Below are 18,717 nucleotides of genomic sequence, written 5' to 3'. Positions count from 1 at the left end.
TAAAGACATAAACATGGGTAACTGGCGCTGAGAACGTCCTTGGTTCCTAGCGAGGCTAGGAAATCGAGATGTAAACAACTGAGCACCCCACACACAGCTGCAGTGGGCAGAGACTAGATAACCTAGGGGGCTGGAGTGGGTGGTCTGGGAGGCTGACCCTTAGAATGTTGTGATAAGTTAACCTATGCACACCTTACATGTAACTCTGGACCCTCTGACTGTAACCAATCTTAAGCTGAGCACGCCTCTTGCTAGAATGCATAAAAGTCACTGTATCACGGAAATAAAGGGGATTTGACCATCTAACCATATTGGTGAACAAAGAGTCATCTTCCCATAGCGCTCCACTGAACGTGTTCTCCAACACTTATTGATGTAGAGCATCTCAATCCCTGCATATCAGATTACAAAAGCTTCTTACCATGTTTGCTTATTTTTTTTTCTTCTTCCCTTCCTGTGCACACAACTGATTGGTTCCAAAATATTGCAGAATTCTTTGGGACTTCTATGACATTCTCCATCATCACTGAATCTACCCAAAGGCAACTTTCCTGAAGACGTGAAAGGTGTTTAAGGCTGGGCTGGATGAGGCTCTGGCCAGCCTGATCTAGCGTAGGGTGTCCCTGCCATGGCAGGGGGATTGGAACTGGATGATCCTTGTGGTCCCTTCCACCCCTGACTGATTTTATGATTCTATGAATAGCTACTTGACAACAGCAGGAAGATAGTTGGCAAAAGATCTGGTTTACATTTCTCAGCTGGATACTGATTGCCAAATTTGCAGTTCTCATGACAGGAAAAATTATTAGGGATTCAGGTAAAACTGCAACACAATTTCAGGAGGAAGTTCTTCACAGAGAGAGTGATTTACTGTTGGAATGGGCTGCCCAAGGAGGTGATGGAGTGGCTGTCCCTGGAGGTGTTCAGGTGTCCAAGAAAAGCCTGGATGAGTCATTTAGTGCCATGGTCTAGATGACTGGCTAGGACTGGGTGCTAGGTTGGATTGGATGGTCTTGGAGGTCTCTTCCAACCTGGTTGATTCTATGATTCAGGGTAGTCTTCTTTCTTTTGTTTTCTTTTAATGTGGAAATGGATTACATTGTGCCCAGGTGGCCAAGAGAGCCAATGGCATCCTGGCCTGCATCAGGAGCAGTGTGGCCAGTAGGACAAGGGAGGTTATTCTTCCCCTGTACTCAGCACTGGTCAGGCCACACCTTGAGTACTGTGTCCAGTTCTGGGCCCCTCAATTCAAGAGAGATGTTGAGGTGCTGGAACGTGTCCAGAGAAGGGCAACAAAGCTGGTGAGGGGCCTGGAACACAAACCCTATGAGGAGAGGCTGAGGGAGCTGGGGCTGTTTAGCCTGGAGAAGAGGAGGCTCAGGGGTGATCTTATTACTGTCTACAACTACCTGAAGGGAGGCTGTAGCCAGGTGGGGGTCGGTCTCTTCTCCCGGGCAACCAGCAATAGAACAAGGGGACACAGTCTCAAGTTGTGCCAGGGTAGGTATAGGCTGGATGTTAGGAGGAAGTTGTTGCCAGAGAGAGTGATTGGCGTTGGCATGGGCTGCCCAGGGAGGTGGTGGAGTCACCGTCCCTGGAGGTGTTCAAGCAAAGCCTGTCTGAGGCACTTAGTGCCATGGTCTAGTTGACTGGATAGGGCTGGGTGATAGGTTGGACTGGATGATCTTGGAGTTCTCTTCCAACCTGGATGATTCTATGATTCTACACAGCAGACACAGCTGATTTTTATACTTTCTAAACATTTTAACTTCTTTTTAAAGAACAGTGTCCTCAGGGCTATGAGATAAATAGAGTTGTTAAAAGAAAAAAAATACTAGAAAGCATAAATTTCCTTCTATAAGATGAGCTTTTAACCTTACTTTGAAATGAAAGTGGTGGCATGTGTTCACATGATAATACATCTGGAATTAGAAAGGGTTAGTCTTTTCAAGTCTAACTCTCTATTTTTTTTTTTACTTCAGCAATTAAACTTATTACAACTTATTCCTGAAGTTCTAGCCACAGCCCTTACTCATCATATCCTTTGGTCAATCTTTGTGCAAAGCCATATTCCTTTGGTTGCCTGCTCATGTAAGAAATGTGCACAAGCTACAGCACTAGCAGGCTCAGTTGCTGTCTTCTTGTCACAGCTATAGTTTTAATTGGTGTCCATATACTCTTCTCTGGTCTGTAGACTCTGATTCAGTATACAACTGCTGATCCAAAGTCTCATTTAAAACTATTTATGCAAAGTATTGTTTTGTAATTAAGGTCTGACATGGATTCCTGCCCTCTAATCCAAGAGGCCAAGAGAACACAATGGACCTTATTTCACTTTGCATCTAATTTTGAAAACCAAAGCTTTATATTCTGTCATTGTTTCTGTGGAAGGTGGAAAATATCCATCTAGAGTTTGTTGAATTTAGAGCAGCAAAAAAATGAAGACACAGGCTCCTTTGTGCTTAGATATTGTGCTAGTTTGAAGCTAGCTAGAATGTTTTGGTGAGAAGAATTAGATTACAGGCTGTGGAAGGAAAACTCCAAGCTCTCCTGGAAGCCTTCTCCTCTCCAGGATGCACCGCCCCAACTCTGTCAGCCTGTGCTCATAGCGGAGCTGCTGCAGCCGTCTCAGCATCTTGGTGGCCTTCTCTGGACTGGCTCCAACACTTCCATGTCCTGCTTCTGCTGGGGGCTCCAGAACTGCCCCCGAGACTGCAGGTGGGGTCTGGTGAGAGCAGAGCTGGGGGGCAGAGTCCCCTCCCTTGCCCTGTGCCTGCACTGCTCTTGCTGTGGCCAGCACAGGGTTGCTGTTTGGGTTACACTCACCCTGCAGGCTCCTGTTGAGCTTTGCATCAGCCCAGACCCCCAGGTCCTTTTCCTCAGGGCTGCTCTCAGCCATTTCCCACCCAGCCTAGAGCTGTGCTTGGGATTGTGCCCATCCAGGTGCAGGACCTTACACTTGGCCTTATTGAATAACATGAGGGCAGGGGAGTGTTTGCAGCCCTATAGCAGTGCAGAGCACTTCTTGAACCTGGTACTGAAGAGTGGTTTGCAGTGCTCTGCTGAAGGGCAGGAGAGGATTTTCAGCCCCAGAGCAGAGCAGAGCACTGCCTGAACCTGGTTTTGAAGGGAGGATTGCAGTGCTCTGCTGAAAAACAGGAGAAGATTTGCAGCCCCATGTCAGAGCAGAGCTCTGTCTGAAGCTGGTGTTGCAGGCGAGGGCAGGGGAAGTTGTGCAGTCCTGCATGAGTGTGTTGGGAGCCTCACTGTGAGTGCAGGAGCAGCAGCCCCTCAGCTGGCCCTTACCCTGGGCAGGTGATGGGTTCTTGGGCTGTGGCTCCTGCCTGCCTTGGGAAAGAGCTGGCTTGGTACCTGAGGTCATCTAGAGCACTGTTTGTGCTACCTACATCTTAGAGCTGGTGATTTGCTTACCCAGAAGGAGAACTGAGTGCCAGGAGGCTGTAGCCAGGCTCTTCTTGGCAATGCCTGATGACAGGACAAGGGGCAATGGCTGGAAGCTGAGGCATAGAAGTTTCAAATAAACACAGAGGAGGATTTTTGGACTGTGAGGGGGACAGAACACTGGCACAGGCTGTCCTGGGGGTTGTGGAGTTTCCTCTGCAGATATTCAAGACTTGCTTGGATGTGTTCCTGCGTGATCTGGTACAGGTTCAGCCGAGTGCTCCAGGTCATCCTCAGTGAGCTGGAAGAAGCAACTCAACACAGAGAAACTCAGCCTAAGGAAGCCTACCCAGCACCCGTGAGCAACGTCAGAGCAATATCAGAGCAATCATCAGGCCTAGCCCTACCTAGCCGGGGGGCCCACCAGGCCCCCCGGCCTTTGAATCCCCTCCACCATTCACCCAGTGATGCACCACAGAGCACTCACCGGTGATGATCCAAGGAGGATCCTTCTGCCCAAATGGGCAAGCTTGGGGCTTGCCTGTCCTGGGGCCACTTATAAAGGGGAGGGGGCAGGGGGGAGCTAAGTGGTCACACCTGGGGTGGGAGGAGACTCCAATAGAACCCAGATTGAAAAGGGGAGTGGGCAGGGAGGGCAAAGTGGTGACACCTGGGGTGGGAGGAGACTCCAATAGAACCCAGATTGAAAAGGGGAGTGGGCAGGGAGGGCAAAGTGGTGACACCTGGGGTGGGAGGAGACTCCAACAGAACCCAGGTGTTATGAGTTTGGGGGAAGAAAAGAGGGAAATGCATTGTGCAGGAGAGAAAGAGGTGACTGTGGTGGAGAAGGGAGGGAGATGGGGAGGCAAAGGCTGGAGATGGGAACAGGAAGATGGAATGGTCTATTTGCAGTCACCTTGACTGTTAAATTGCACAGCAGGTGAGCTGTGAGCCTGGGCAGCCCTGTGTTCCTTGTGTTTCTTTGCCTTTGCCTTTCTCACATCTGCCAGCCTAGCTTATTTTTTTACAGACTGGATAAAGAGAAATATTTTTGCTGGGTGTTTTTGGACATCAAGTTGAAATGTGTAACAAAATGATATACAAATCATTGCTGAGTCAGCAGTAAGGTTCTGTAACATTTCATCGTGAACAACAGTTTGCAAGTGATGCAGAGATATCTACCAGGAAGCCAGGAACATGCTCTGATCTCAGCTGGGAGAAGAGAAGACTCCACAGAGACCTAATAGTAACTTCCCAGTGCCTAAAGGTGGCCACCAAGAAGGCTGAAGAGGGACTGTTTCCAAAGGCCTGTAGTGGCAGGATGAAGGGCAGTGGTGTTAAACTAGAGAGGAGATTCAGGTTGGATGTTAGGAGAAAGACCTTTACCGTGGAGGTAGTGGAGCACTGGAACAGGTTGCCCAAGGAGATAGCTGAGGCCCCATCATTTGAGATAGCCAAGGTCAGGCTCATCAGGGCTCTGGGCAGACTGAATTAGTGCAGGATGTCCTTGCTGACTGCAGGAGAGTTGGACTAGATGGCCTTTGGAGGTCCCTTCCAACTCAAATTGTTCTGTGATTCTGTGTTCAATGATGATGCCTACTTCCCTCATAGGCTTGAAGAGAGACATAAGAGTGAGAATCAAAACATAGATAAAAGCACTTCTCCTGCTGGGAAGCTCCGAGCTGCATCTCTCTCTCTAGCCTCTTTGACTAATCCACTTTGCTTCCTAACCCCCTGGCTGAACCTCCATTCTTCTTTGGGACTGGGGTAAGGTTGAGAGGGGTAGGAGGAAGGTGAAGGGGTGGTTGGGAGCTCCTCTTGGGGCCTCAGGTTTCTGGGAAGGGGATTATGTTTCTGTATTACCTTTTACCTTGTATATTTCTGCATATAACTATATATACTATAAATATCTGCTTGAATATTCTGCTAAGCTGTAAATATAAAGCTTCATTCAATTTCCAGAGCTGGCTGAGTCTAGTCTGGGTGATTTCCAAAAGGGTGGGGGGGCAGATAACACCCAAACCATCACATCTTTTATTTTGGCACCCAATGTGAGCAAGCCTGTAATCTAATTCTTCTCACCAAAACATTCTAGCTTCAAACTAGCACAGATAGAGGGATTATAGTTGATTTTGTTAGAAGACAAGGTTGCAGCTGTTTCAAGGGCACCTCTGGGTATACTTGCTAGGTCACCTCTAAATGCACATAATCATCCTGCAGAAAACCTATTGGTACATTCTATTACTTTTTAATATCAGCTCAGTTATGGATGTGCTTTCCTATATCAGAGTCCAGGATGACATTTTAAGGGGTCAATCCTTCACTTGAGTACATGCATCTGAAGGCACAGTTTGATTCTGGATAAAGGGAAAAAAATGACGAGCCTGTGTTTTAATGCACACCAGTCCATCCATTGCTCAAGCTGTGTTCTTCTCTCAGGACATTTTCATAAGACCTTTGTGCACAATAGCATTGTTGTACTTCAGGGTGCAATTTTTTATGTAAATATAATCATGGTGTTTATGTAAGAAATTGAAAGGTTTACCATAAGAATCAAGAACACTTTCATCCTGGAGGAGTAATCATTTAATAGAGAATACAGAGCCAAGGTTTAACATTTCCTTTTTTCCTTTTCCGAGTGCTTTTTGCTAGCATTCTTACTACATTCAGAGTTCCATAAAGTAAATATACACTTTAACCAAGCCAAAACTGCTGTGCCAACTGAAAGCAATACCCTGCACCTGCTGAGAAAATCTGCCTTCCCAGTGCCTGCCTTTTTGCAAAAGTCCTTGTGGGGACACAGAAATTTCTTAGTTGTCCTGCCTGATCAGGAAACATCACAGCCCTGCTGAAAACTGAGGCACTTCGCCCATCACTGGGAGAGCAACACTAGACATTTAAAATCAGTTACAGAGCTAACCAGGAGACAGCAAGCTGAGGTTTTCTGCATATTTTTTGAAATTTCAAATGCATGTTTTTATTAATGTGGACTATGGAACAACAGGATACATCTGATCCATGCGGACCCTGCATCTGCATGAACATGACACAAATTGTGTGACCTGTTTGCTCAACATGAGGAGAGGCTGAGGGAGCTGGGCCTGTTTAGCCTGGAGAAGAGGAGGCTCAGGGGTGACCTCATTGCTGTCTACAACTACCTGAAGGGAGGCTGTAGCCAGGTGGGGGGTGGCCTCTTCTCCCAGGTAACCAGCAATAGAACAAGGGGATGCAGTCTGAAGTTGTGCCAGGGTAGGTATAGGCTGGATGTTAGGAGGAAGTTCTTCACAGAGAGAGTGATTGGCATTGGAATGGGCTGCCCAGGGAGGTGGTGGAGGCACTGTCCCTGGGGGTCTTCAAGAAAAGCCTGGATGAGGCACTTAGTGCCATGGTCTAGTTGATTGGATAGGGCTGGGTGCTAGGTTGGACTGGATGATCTTGGAGGTCTCTTCCAACCTGCTTGATTCTATGATTCTATGAACACTTTCCACTTGCTCCATTTATTTGCTAGAGTCTAAGCTGCCTTGGTGTGGACTTTGTCCTTCCTGCAGTGGGTATCAACAGTGATCTGCAAGTATTTTAAAATGGTACCCTGAATAACAGAGTGACAGTGACATCCCTGGTTATGAGACTGGAGATCCTCTGGTATCTGGGGAGAATACTTATGCAAAAAAACCTTGAGGGTCTTAAACCTAAAATTCCCTTCCCAGCCATCTGCAGACTGAAGGCTAGGGATACATTTTCCAAACAAGGCATTGAGGAAAACTGTCATTTTTAAGAAGTGATATGACAAACCCACCCAGAGACAGAACCAGGCAACTCCTGGAAACAGATAATTAAACTCACAGCAGTACTGTCCAGTACAGCAGGATGTCCAGTTAGTAAGGGATTATTGAGAGGGAATTTAGCGGTAGCCACTACTTAATGCATTTATACATTAGCAAACAAATCTTTCAGGACTGTCATTGGTTGCTTGGGAGACCACGAAACAGTTTTTCTAACTCTTCTGTTGTGCAAGTTGTTTCTGGATTGCTGGGGTTTTTCTCTAGTTTTAAAGCACTGAAGGTAGTGATAGTTAGGAAGAATGTATAGGCAAGGAGCACTGGCATTCATAAGCATTGTACCAAAAGGTCATTTCTTCTTGAGACCAATACTGCAGAATTAATGGAAAATGTATTTTGTTCCATGTTACTTGGAAGCATGGTCCACTTTCCAGAAGCATCAGCAAGCTTTATTTCTCTTGTAACCACACAGAGCAAATCTACCAGGGATGGTCTTTTCTCTAGCTGTGATTTTCATTCCTTTTATGCAATAGGTCTGAAATTTATTGCAGGGTATAGAAACGGGCTGCATTGGTTGCATTGAGTGAAGCTCTGTAGATCAGAAAGCTGGTTGTAACAAGTGGCCTTGACTCAATAATCCAAAGGATGCTCTACACATCTCTAGTCTAAAGACACTGAGTTAATGAGCTTAGCAGAAAACCCCCCATCTCTTTTTCAGAGAATCTAGGCTCCCACTTGGGCACGAGCACTAGCAGCAAAAGCAACTGCTGAAGATAACTACAGCCACAATAAACCAGTGGTTGAAGGATGACATGACTAAACTCTACAATGAGATTGCTTTGAATGTTTTTTGCTCAGAATCCTAACATAAACATTCTTTAAAGAGCATAGAGCAGTGGTCTGAGTTTCTTAGCAAATGTAGATTAAATGTAGCTTTCAGTACAATCAGCTTGAAAAGTCAGACACCCAAGTGCAAAGTGTGCAGGTCTCCTTTATGAGCCTGGGAAAAGATTCCTCTAAAAAGGACCTGGGAACTTTTTTGGCTATTCACATGAACATGGTCCCCACCACTGACTCCAATGGGCTAGTCCTTCTCTGGAATAGGTACTGATGGCACGGCTCAATGAGGCATTGCAAACTCCTATGCCTGGGTATTCAGTCAGCTACAAAGCTGTCAGAGCTACTTTTTGTTAGCTGCTCAGGCAGGCCACACACATATGATGACCAGCTTTGTCAGTTTTGGAGAGAAAAAACATGCAAGATCCAGTAGATTAATCCTGACATTTAGACCTTCAAATCAGACCCATTTTCCTTGTGAGAGGATGTAAACTGTGCATGTCATCATGCTGTGGGAGGCCTTCTGACACTGGAAACTGGAAACCAAGATTAGAATGTTTGGTTTAGGGTTTTTTTCCTAAAATATATGCTCTACCTCAGTTAGTGTTGTTATTGGTCTTGGAATGGCAGTCAAGCAGTCAAAGTCCACTATCACAGTGGTCTCTTTTGGCTATGGAAATCTATGAAAACAAGCAAAATACAAACAATACTTCAGAGGGTTATTTTTTTTAAGACCCCAACCATTTCAATACACACATCCAATAATTAATTTGACTTCTTGTGTACCTCATCTCCTTTCCCTGATGCCAGTTTGTCCTGGGACTGCGGGCAGAGAACTTGGCATGCCCATCATCCTGCTGTAGCCCAGCACATATTCCCAGCTCCATGGAAGAGCTTCCAGCATCAAAGCCTCATACTGGGCCACTTATAGAAGACAAGTACTTTATGTTATTGTGACTTCTGTGACTTATGATTAATCTGAAGTCTGAAAAATTCCCCTTTGTAGAATGATATTCAAATTTATTGACCTGAAAACCCAGGTCCTAAGGTAGTAGAGAAGTCTTTCATGGTTGATGTTGACATGCCTGACACAGCTAAGCACTACTGGCTCTATCCAGCAGAGGGAACCAGCAAAAAGAGAGCTACATCTGTTGGTTTATCATTTTAACCATCACATAATAGAATAACTAGGTAATGCCTAAAGAAATGTATTCATAAATGCAGCTACAGCTAAGCTCCAGACAGGGAGATTCCTTCATTTCTACCCAGTGACTAAGACCATGTAAAACTGGGACATTTGTCAAACACTTTAATACAACTTCAAATCCCTGCAAGCAACAAATAATCACCACAGATGACACTAAACCTCCAGTTCTACCTGCCCCTGTAAAACTGAATGAAAAAGTAACAATACCACTATTGTGATTCACACATAATTGAGTGTGCCAACTAATAATCTTTAATATCCACTGCTGACAGGATGGAATTAACTGCATTTTTCCCTCTCCAACTTCCATTTTTTCACTGTGGTGTAAGCCAGTATCTAATCCCATCCTTATATCATTTGGGCTATATTAACTCAGTTGAGGAGAAAGTGCTTAGCCTAAAGCAGGTTAGAGTGAGACTTTGAAATAACAATGTTTACACAAGCTAAAGACATCTTTTGTTGAAGCTCTCCACTGATGCTTGCCAACAAAAGCTTTTCATGCACGAAAGAGTCAATACCGAATTATAGTTAAGCCATGTAATAATTATCCTCATTAGACGTAACCAGAGCACGGATAGGATGAATTCAGTTATAAACTCTACTAATACTCAGGAAGCATAGTCTACAGGTAATTTAATAATCTTGGAAATAAATACACAAATCTTTCTTTCTTTTAGCACGAAGTATGTTAAAGCAGAGAGGCAATCCACTCCACAGTGAGAAGACTGGGATCTGCGTTATTTGTTTTTAACATAATCTGGTGGAAGCTTTTGTGTACAGGTGAGTCTAACAGGGGTTCCTGAGAGCAAGAGAGCTGGGATGTGCTGACCACCCTGCCAAGAGCATATGTGGCTTTGGTGGGGAGATATGCATGGGTGGGAACTTCTCAGAGTAGGGCGTGCAAGTCTGAGTGTGCTTTGTCACAGTGTCCCCTGGAGGTGGTGGGAAGATGAGTCCCCATGCTGTGGGTACACAGAGGTTCTCAGCCTCTCTGTCCTCAGTTCATTATTTCCTGTCCTCCCTGATCCACATATCAATTTTGGAGGTCCTTTGGCTGTTTTTAGCAACTGAAGTGGTTTTAGCACAGGGAGCATTAGCATACAAGTCCTGAATAGAGACTACAAACTGCTCCTCATACAATTTCTACCTGTGCTGCTGGCAATGCTGACGTGAGAAACTCCTCCTCCCATCCTAGTCCCAGACCAGCCACCCTCCTTTGCTTTCTCCATTTCTACCATTGACTATCTGCATGGTTGTCAAGCGGCAATGTCAGCCAGCCACCTCAAAAACATCATCTTTAAGGGGAAGAGGATAGTGGGAGAATAAGTTAAACCCCCCCAGAGATCCTTTTCCTTTACCTGGTTTACAGCATTTCCCCACCACAAGATAAGCAGAAACGAACAGGATGGAGGAATAGTGATTCTCTGGGCCGGTCTTGTTCTCACTGGCAAGCAGTGGCAACCTTGGACATTTTACTGCATTACATACCTTATGAGACCTGCCTGATTCTGCAGCAGGAAGCACAGCTGCTCTTTTCTCCAGACCTTTCTGGCCCCAGGAGAGGAGCTTGGCTTGGCTGTCTGAACAAGACACCAAACTGAAGGACATGCTGGAGTCCCAGAGTCAACTGGGGCTCAGTTTTTCCCCTGAACAGTTCACTTGCAATGTCTCTGACTTTGCTGCTGCTTCTGTAACAGGGGATAACATTACTTCCCTATCACAAAATTAACCAGCTGTGTCTGAAAGCATGAAAACATCACGTTTTCCTCTTCCACATTTAAACCTGATGCCACTCTGTGAACAAAACTTTCCAGAAAATTAGGTTTTGGAGGCTGAGAAACTATGAGAGACAGGAGGCCTGAAAAGGAGCACTGAAATGTACTGTTCTGATCAGCCCTCAGGAGACTCTAGCAGATCAAGAGGAAAGCACAGCCAGTTGTGGCAGCTCCCATCCATACTATGCCTTGCCCGTTACAGTCTTGCAAGTGCTGAACACAGCAGCAAGCATGCCAGTAAGAGATCCATAGCAAAGGATGCTGGGTTACCAGTATACAATAGGGTCTGAACAAATCCAGCAGCCCTGCACCATGTCTCTAGAAGCTACAGCATTCATCTCACGGATGGCATAGCCTGTGGGTGAAATCCTGCTGTTTTCTATAAGCCAAATCTACTCTGTTTTAAGGCAATGGCAAAAATCCCATAATTACAATGAAATTAAAATCTGCTCCTTTCTAGTGGTGTAACTCTGATGTAACTGTTAAAGCTGGTGGTAGCAAACTGACATGGCAGTGGTGCAGCTCTCAGTCTACCAAGCTAAGGAAAGCAGACGCGACGTGGAAAACGAAATTGGTTAATGGATTTATTTTCCCAATGATTATTTATTTACTTTTGGCAAACTTCAGAATTATTTGAAGAGGACTGGCTTTTCAATCATGCCTCATAATAATACAGTGGTCAGCACGTCTCAGAATGTCATAAAAAGGGCCTATATTCCATGGAAAAGCCATTTATTTGAAACAACTGGTACCGGAATGTGTCCATGTATTCAGAGCGTTTTTAAGCAGTGAGGCCAGGGCACTAAATTAAATATCTCATAATGTAAGTTTCCATTGCAAAACTATTTTGTAGTTACATTCAAAGTTATCAACATTTGAGGAATGATATAAATAAGATCTAGCCTCCCTGATATTGAATTAAGCTGCTGCCAACATTATTATTGGCAGTAAAATTACTTTGATTGCTATCAGCTATAATCAAATATAGGAAACCCCTGGAATGCTGGAATCTTACACAGTAGTATGTTCTTAAACAGTCATTTAAAAAAAAAGGAGCTCTGACATGATGTAACCATTTAAATTTCTACTCCACGGTAGCAGACAAATAGCAGAATGAATTGTTGAGTTGCTGCAGCCTATGTGTTTAAGCTCAAGATATTTTACATCCATTTGTCAGTTTTAACAGTTTAACATTGTAAGTAAGCCATAGCTCAGTCTACTGAATTATTCACAAGCCTGTAGAGTGTAGATGTCTATCATAGCAGTTCTGGACAAATCTTTCCCATCACTAGCCAGGATGTGCATATCAAAATGGAGAGAGTAGCTCTCCAGCATCCACATCACCCTGGTCCATCCAAGTCCTGCCCAGGGAGAGCACTGCCCAGTCTAGAGAGGAGAAACAGAGTTTAAGCAGACCTCTGAGGCAGCTCCTCTGTCAGTCTGCAATTAGGGTCCATGCAAGATCAGCACACAGATCTTGGGCTGAGCCTGAGTTTTGCTTCACTTGTGGCTTTCATAGAAACCAAGGCAACATTGGATAAGGTTGTAAACACAGTGGGATACCAGGGTTTTTCCCTTCTCTGGCAGAAGCACCACAGGGTTAGTCTTCCCCTAGCCCCAGGACATCCTTCTCATGAGGCCATCTTCCTCCAGGACCTCTACAGGCAGTGAACAAGGGCCAGGGCAACTGCTGAGGATGTTCAAACTCATTCCATCCTCACCCCACAAAGGCAATCACAGGATCTGGATCACATCCCAGCTCCACACAGCCACACCACTGCAGTGAAAAGCAGGAAAAAAATGAATAACAAAAAACCCTCTTCATAAAACAAGTCCTACAGGATTTCCTTGCAATAATCCTCTGCACAGGGTAGTGTACTAATGTTCTGAGGAGCATAACTGTTGGAGTAGCAGTAGAGGAAACTTACTCAGTATTTCACATGCACACTCTGGGGAAAAAAAAAAGTTGCCTCCAGATACCCTGGCTCAGGACAGGGCTACAAGTGGAAGCTAAAATTCTCCCTAGGGTTTATGTTTTGTTGATGAGTTTCAGGAAGAAGTGTAAAGACTGCTAATTTTACTTGGACTGCATCACAGAGAGTTTTTTTCCCATCACGAAACTCACTGTGAAGCTGTTGCAGTGACAGCTGAGATTTTAAGAGGGGTCGCATGAGACAACGCCACTAAGTGCCTCTGTAAATCTCAACCTAAATGCTAACAGCAACAAATCATCCCTACAACTAATTTGATGCTCCACCTGTGACCCAGCTACAAGTAGAAGTTCTGGGAAAAAGCTTTCCTTTACAATGTATGCTCCAGAGGTAAAATAACTTTCCTATCCCAGTTGATGTTCAAAGCATGCTATAAAAACTCCATCATATAGTAGAAATTCAACATACAATGAGACAACAGAGGTGTCAGAAGGGCCATGTCCAGCCTGAGAACAATTCTATGGCAGTTGTCAGAAATAGTCCTAGCATAGGGAAGGACAGATATTTTTAACAGTTAATTGTTTTTCATTAGGTATAAGTAAGGGTGTTGAAGGAACAAGGGTTATTTCGTATAAACAGTAATGGAAGTGCCAGATACCATGTTACTTCTGCATTTATCAGTTCATTCCTTTCTTCAAATTTCTGAAAGGCTGAAATATGAAGTCACATATCATAAATGCAATGGATCCTGGCCACAAAGTACAGTGGGAGGCAGATGGACTTTCCTTGCCATCGACAGTGCCAGCAGGTGCTGGGCCAGATCCCCTTCTTCCATAGCACCTACATCCTTGCATCCTGGGCATCTCTGCAGCAGGCCCAAGCACAGGCGAGCTCAGATGAGAGATGGCTCTCGTGGGCGAGGTTCAACAAGCTGCAGCCAGGCACAAACTGCTGCCCCTGCCCACCCCAGCTGGGCCCAGCTGATTATGCAAAACCATCACTCACACATCCACTCCCGCTGCTCTGAAAAATGAGAAATGGGGAAGAGGTCAACAGCAGCATGCTCTTTGCACTGTTCCATTTCAAAAGTTCTTTTCTTTATATCTTGAAAAAGTGGTTTATATCTGATTTCGTTGCATGAAAGATAAAATATGCTGCTTTCAGTTATGTCACCGCACGCTATGTAGGGAAGCACAGACATTAACAAAGGGCCACAGCAAAGCATTGAGCGCATCTGAATTCTTTGTCTGCAGCCCAGGCTTTTCCTGCCTCATAGTGACAGGATCAGGGAAGAATTTTCTGTGACTAATTAGGTTTTAACTTGCCAGAGAGAACATGGACATTGGCAGTCTATTGTATAACAGCGAAGCAAAGTTTGAACTAGATTGAACTTAATTTCCTTTTCACTGAAAGGAAAGAAAGATTAATGAAATATCCCCAAATCCATCCTGTTAGCTTTTATTAAATCAGCAAATGAAATTTAACCTTCAATTCTGTTATAAAATCTTTTCCTGTAGATTAGGTTTCTGCAAACATAAATGAAATAGACATAGTCTCCTCTGCAACATTTTAGATATGAAAATTGCATTACTTCAATCAACATCAATGTTACTTCAGGCAAATGACATATTAAGGAACAATACTTTCTTACGTTTCTTTTCACAGTGTTACCTGAATGAATGTTAGAACTTGCTAGTAATTTTAAAACTATTTGCTGATATTCCAACATATCCTTGCCTTTTCTGCCAATAGGACTGAGTTAACCCTCCAGTAATACAGAGCTTTCTTTTATTAATGTTATACTTCTCATATGAGTGACTCTGAAGTCATGTTCCTCTCTCACACTCTCTAGTGCTTCTCAGCTCTGGTTATTGAATTAACACCTTGTCCTACTCCTCTTCTAAGCATCTCACTGATATCAACAGAGTTTTATCAGGTAAGCCAACCACTCCAGTCTCACTGGATGAGGACAAGAATTTGTGTTGAGCTCAGTCAATTTATGGACAGTCAATCAGTCAAACTTGGGCCCCAAACTTGCCCCTGGTTGCAGCCTTGGTGGACCAACGGAGCTGAAATCTACTTGAAGCACCCATAATTGCTGTCTACAACTACCTGAGGGGAGGTTGTAGCCAGGAGGAGGTTGCTGTCTTCTCTCAGGTGGCCAGCACCAGAACAAGAGGACACAGCCTCAAGCTACGCCAGGAGAAATTTAGGCTTGAGGTGAGGAGAAAGTTCTTCACTGAGAGAGTCATTGGACACTGGAATGGGCTGCCCGGGGAGGTGGTGGAGTCGCCGTCCCTGGAGCTGTTCAAGGCAGGATTGGACGTGGCACTTGGTGGCATGGTCTGGCCTTGAGCTCTGTGGTAAAGGGTTGGACTCGATGATCTATGAGGTCTCTTCCAACCTTGGTGATACTGTGATAATTGCATGGCAATGTCTGCACCTTAGAAGATATTTACCTGCCTTGTTAAATAATAGACTGAGAGGGGGGCTTTACTATGCCTCACCTGGTGAATAAAGCAGAGCTGTACATAGGAGCATGATGAGCACAGCCTGTATGTGAAATGCCCCAGCCTGGCTGCCTGCGGGTAAAGCTCATCCTGCTCAGAAGTGGGAACGAGGGGGTCGGGGACCTCTGGCGTGCAGTCCTGACAGGCAGAGCCACACAGTGCCTCACCTCTGAGCATGGAGTCCTGTTGCTCCTCTCAGGTGAGTGCTCTCACTACGCCAAACAGACCTCTCTGGCCCTGAGCCTTCAGAGAGCGCAGGGCACTGCAGGGGGAAAAGTGCCGCTGCCATGGAAGTTAAAACATTAATGCTGCTTATGTCAACTCGCCAGTTCTCAGTGCTGCACAAGACAATGTGAAACTGTACAAAATATTTGCAACGATTGCCAAGAAAGTAGACGCTGCCAATACTCCAGAGCACATCCTCTGGAACTGATTACTTCTAATCCTTTAGAAAATGTATAAATAAAATGATGCCAAGACTGATGGACAAGCCAGGGCACCTACTCATGTTTCTAATATATTGCTTTCACTCCACCCCCTTCCCTTCTCTGTACAAAATACTCTTCTTTTTTTAGTAACTTAAGTTGACAATCATCAAAAGAAATCAAACTGTATATAAATTAACATTCTGAAGCATGTCACAGCACATCAGAAACCATTGAAGTCTACTAGAAGTCTCCAAAACAAGTGTTTAAATCTTTTAGTAATGCTTTGGTAGATTGATCATTTAACTTACTAGCAAGAATGCATTTAGCAGGAACAGCAGAAGTGTTTACCCTTAGTATTAGCTACTCAATCACATAGCCTAATCTCAGAGGCCTAATCTGTGTGTTAGTGGGAACGCAGCAATTACCTACATTCATTAGAAATTAGGAGGGAAGGTGGAGGAGAAAACCTCAATGGGTGGATAATTAGTTTCACATAGTCCCATTGTTTGCATGAGGCCAAATCCATATTGCAGTTGCAGTCAAAGGAGCTTTAACTAGACTGTCCTGCCTTTTTTTGCTGTCCAGACCACCAGCTATGATCGTCAGGGATGCTTGTCTTAGACAAGGAGACACAAGCTTGTTCTAGTCTTAAATATATTAAGATGGTCTTTTCTTTCTCATAAGTGTCTAGTAAGCTAGAGTAAGTGGATTTCAATAGCCTGCTTGTTGGCAACTGCAGCTGGTGCCTGATTCGGGGTCTTTATTTTGTGCTTAACACAATACTGCTTTAGAACAGATGGATTTAGCAAAGCCTGCTAAGATACGAAATAGAAATAGAGTGTTCTTAAAGCAGCTGGACACAAATTGAGTAAACATATAATGGAAGACCATTTCTCTCCTTCTCCATTCCCTAATAAACATGTCATGATTTATCATATAGCTGGAGAACTGACATTCCTCTCAATGGAAAGGTAGTGTTACACCTCACTATGAGTCATTTATGTTTAATCCCAGACAGGGGGACAGAACAGGCTACTCCTGCAGTCTTATTTCTGCAAGCTCATTATAATTTCAGCTGTCCTCAAGCTGAAGAATTCAAACACATTTCATGTCTCCAAAGTTTTACTGTAGTTCTTTGTAGCAACATATGCATGTTCATTCTCAGTCACTGTAGTAAGAAAGTCTTCTTCAGTGTCCAGCTCACTTATAATCCTCTTTTTCTAATGCTGGGAATTGGTGAAACCAGTGTAAATGAAGATATCTGGACTTGTGCATTCACTCCAAATGATCAGGAAACTGCAAGATCTGTTATTTAGAGACATTCTCACTTCACCATCAACGCACCACAAATACAAATATCAAGTGCTTTCTAGCATGAAAAGCTTGTCAGAAACTTAAAATTATCTTTCCTTTGAGAACAGGCATTGAAATAAGTCTTGTTCCTAGATTAATTGACAGTCTATGTGCAAGCAGCAAAAACATATGTATCCAACTTGAGCACAAATGATCACTGAGTTTCAGGTGTAAAACATGGATTCCTCCACACACGAGATTTGCATTCTCTACTCAGTCTAGCATAGGTCTTTGCAAGGCCTCTGCTACACAAGACAAAGGAGAAGTACTGGGATGAGAGGAAGGTAGGACTGAGCAGGATGTTATGGATCTATATACCAGTGTGTTGAAGAAAGCATTTGATGCCAGATGCATTGTGACTGCAGAAATGATCTGAAACATCTTTGAAGACATTAGAGGACTTTTGAGAGAAAAGACATACTTCCATTTCTAGATCCTTCCATAAATGGGCTGTCAGATGTGGCAAAGACCAGTTAGTTTTATTCTGGCATAAGTGAAAGTAGGGAAAGTAAGAGGAAACAAGAGTTTGCAAAACATTGACATGCTGCATAGATGCTGAAGGACCACTGGCCTGTACACAGGTACTGCAATGCCCAGTTTGGTCCTCTGCTACAGGAGACCTTGGCAGACATCACATCTGCAAGTGACAGAAAGTGTGAAATGTGAAGAACCAGAATTCTAGTCACGAATTCCTTTTCAGAAAGAGACCAGGGAGATTTCAAAAAACACCCAACCCAACAAACAAACATATGTAGGATCATAAGATAACTCAGTTTGGAGGAGAACTCCAGAAGTCATTTAATCCAGCCTTCTAGTTACATCCCTTGTACACAGACATGTGTACTCCCTTTTACACATGAAACTCCTTGTAACAGGCAATCAGTTAAAATCATAACACTACTGAATGATTCCCTGTTTCCAAAGTGATGCTTCTTCAGTTAAAACAGGCAGTCAAAGGCACGAAAGAAGGTGTAAAAGGGCTATAGCTGAATACTAAAATAAGGATTTATTGGAGCAAATGATTTGTAATGAAGTAACTAATTTATTATGAGATATTTGACTGTTATCACTTCGGAAGCTTTTCACTAAGAAGTTACTAGTCAACAGAGTTCCTTCCATGCAACCTAAAAGCAGCTAAAATTTGCATGACAGAAAACACAACTTCAAGATGCTTCCTGGGAAAAATAAGTGCTTACTGAGAGCTTCTTTCTGAGCTGGTGTTGTTCCATCCCCACTTTCTGGGTGGTGGTGACATTGCTTTCACATGTATCGACTCAGCCTCAGACACAAACTCATTATTATGTAAAATACAACGTGCAAACTCAGAATCTAAAACCCTGTAATCTTCAAATCCAGCATATGGAAAATGTAAATAGGCAATATGGTGTGAGAAGCTGTTTTCATCTGCCTCTGCCAACAGTTTTTGCCCAGGGGAAAAAAAAAAGGCAGCTTTGTTTATGTGCCATTCTTACACCAGAGCAATTTTCAAAGAGCC

The sequence above is a fragment of the Pogoniulus pusillus genome, chromosome 1 (assembly GCF_015220805.1).
Source record: "Pogoniulus pusillus isolate bPogPus1 chromosome 1, bPogPus1.pri, whole genome shotgun sequence".
NCBI lineage: Eukaryota > Metazoa > Chordata > Aves > Piciformes > Lybiidae > Pogoniulus > Pogoniulus pusillus.
This window is presented reverse-complemented; position numbering follows the sequence as displayed.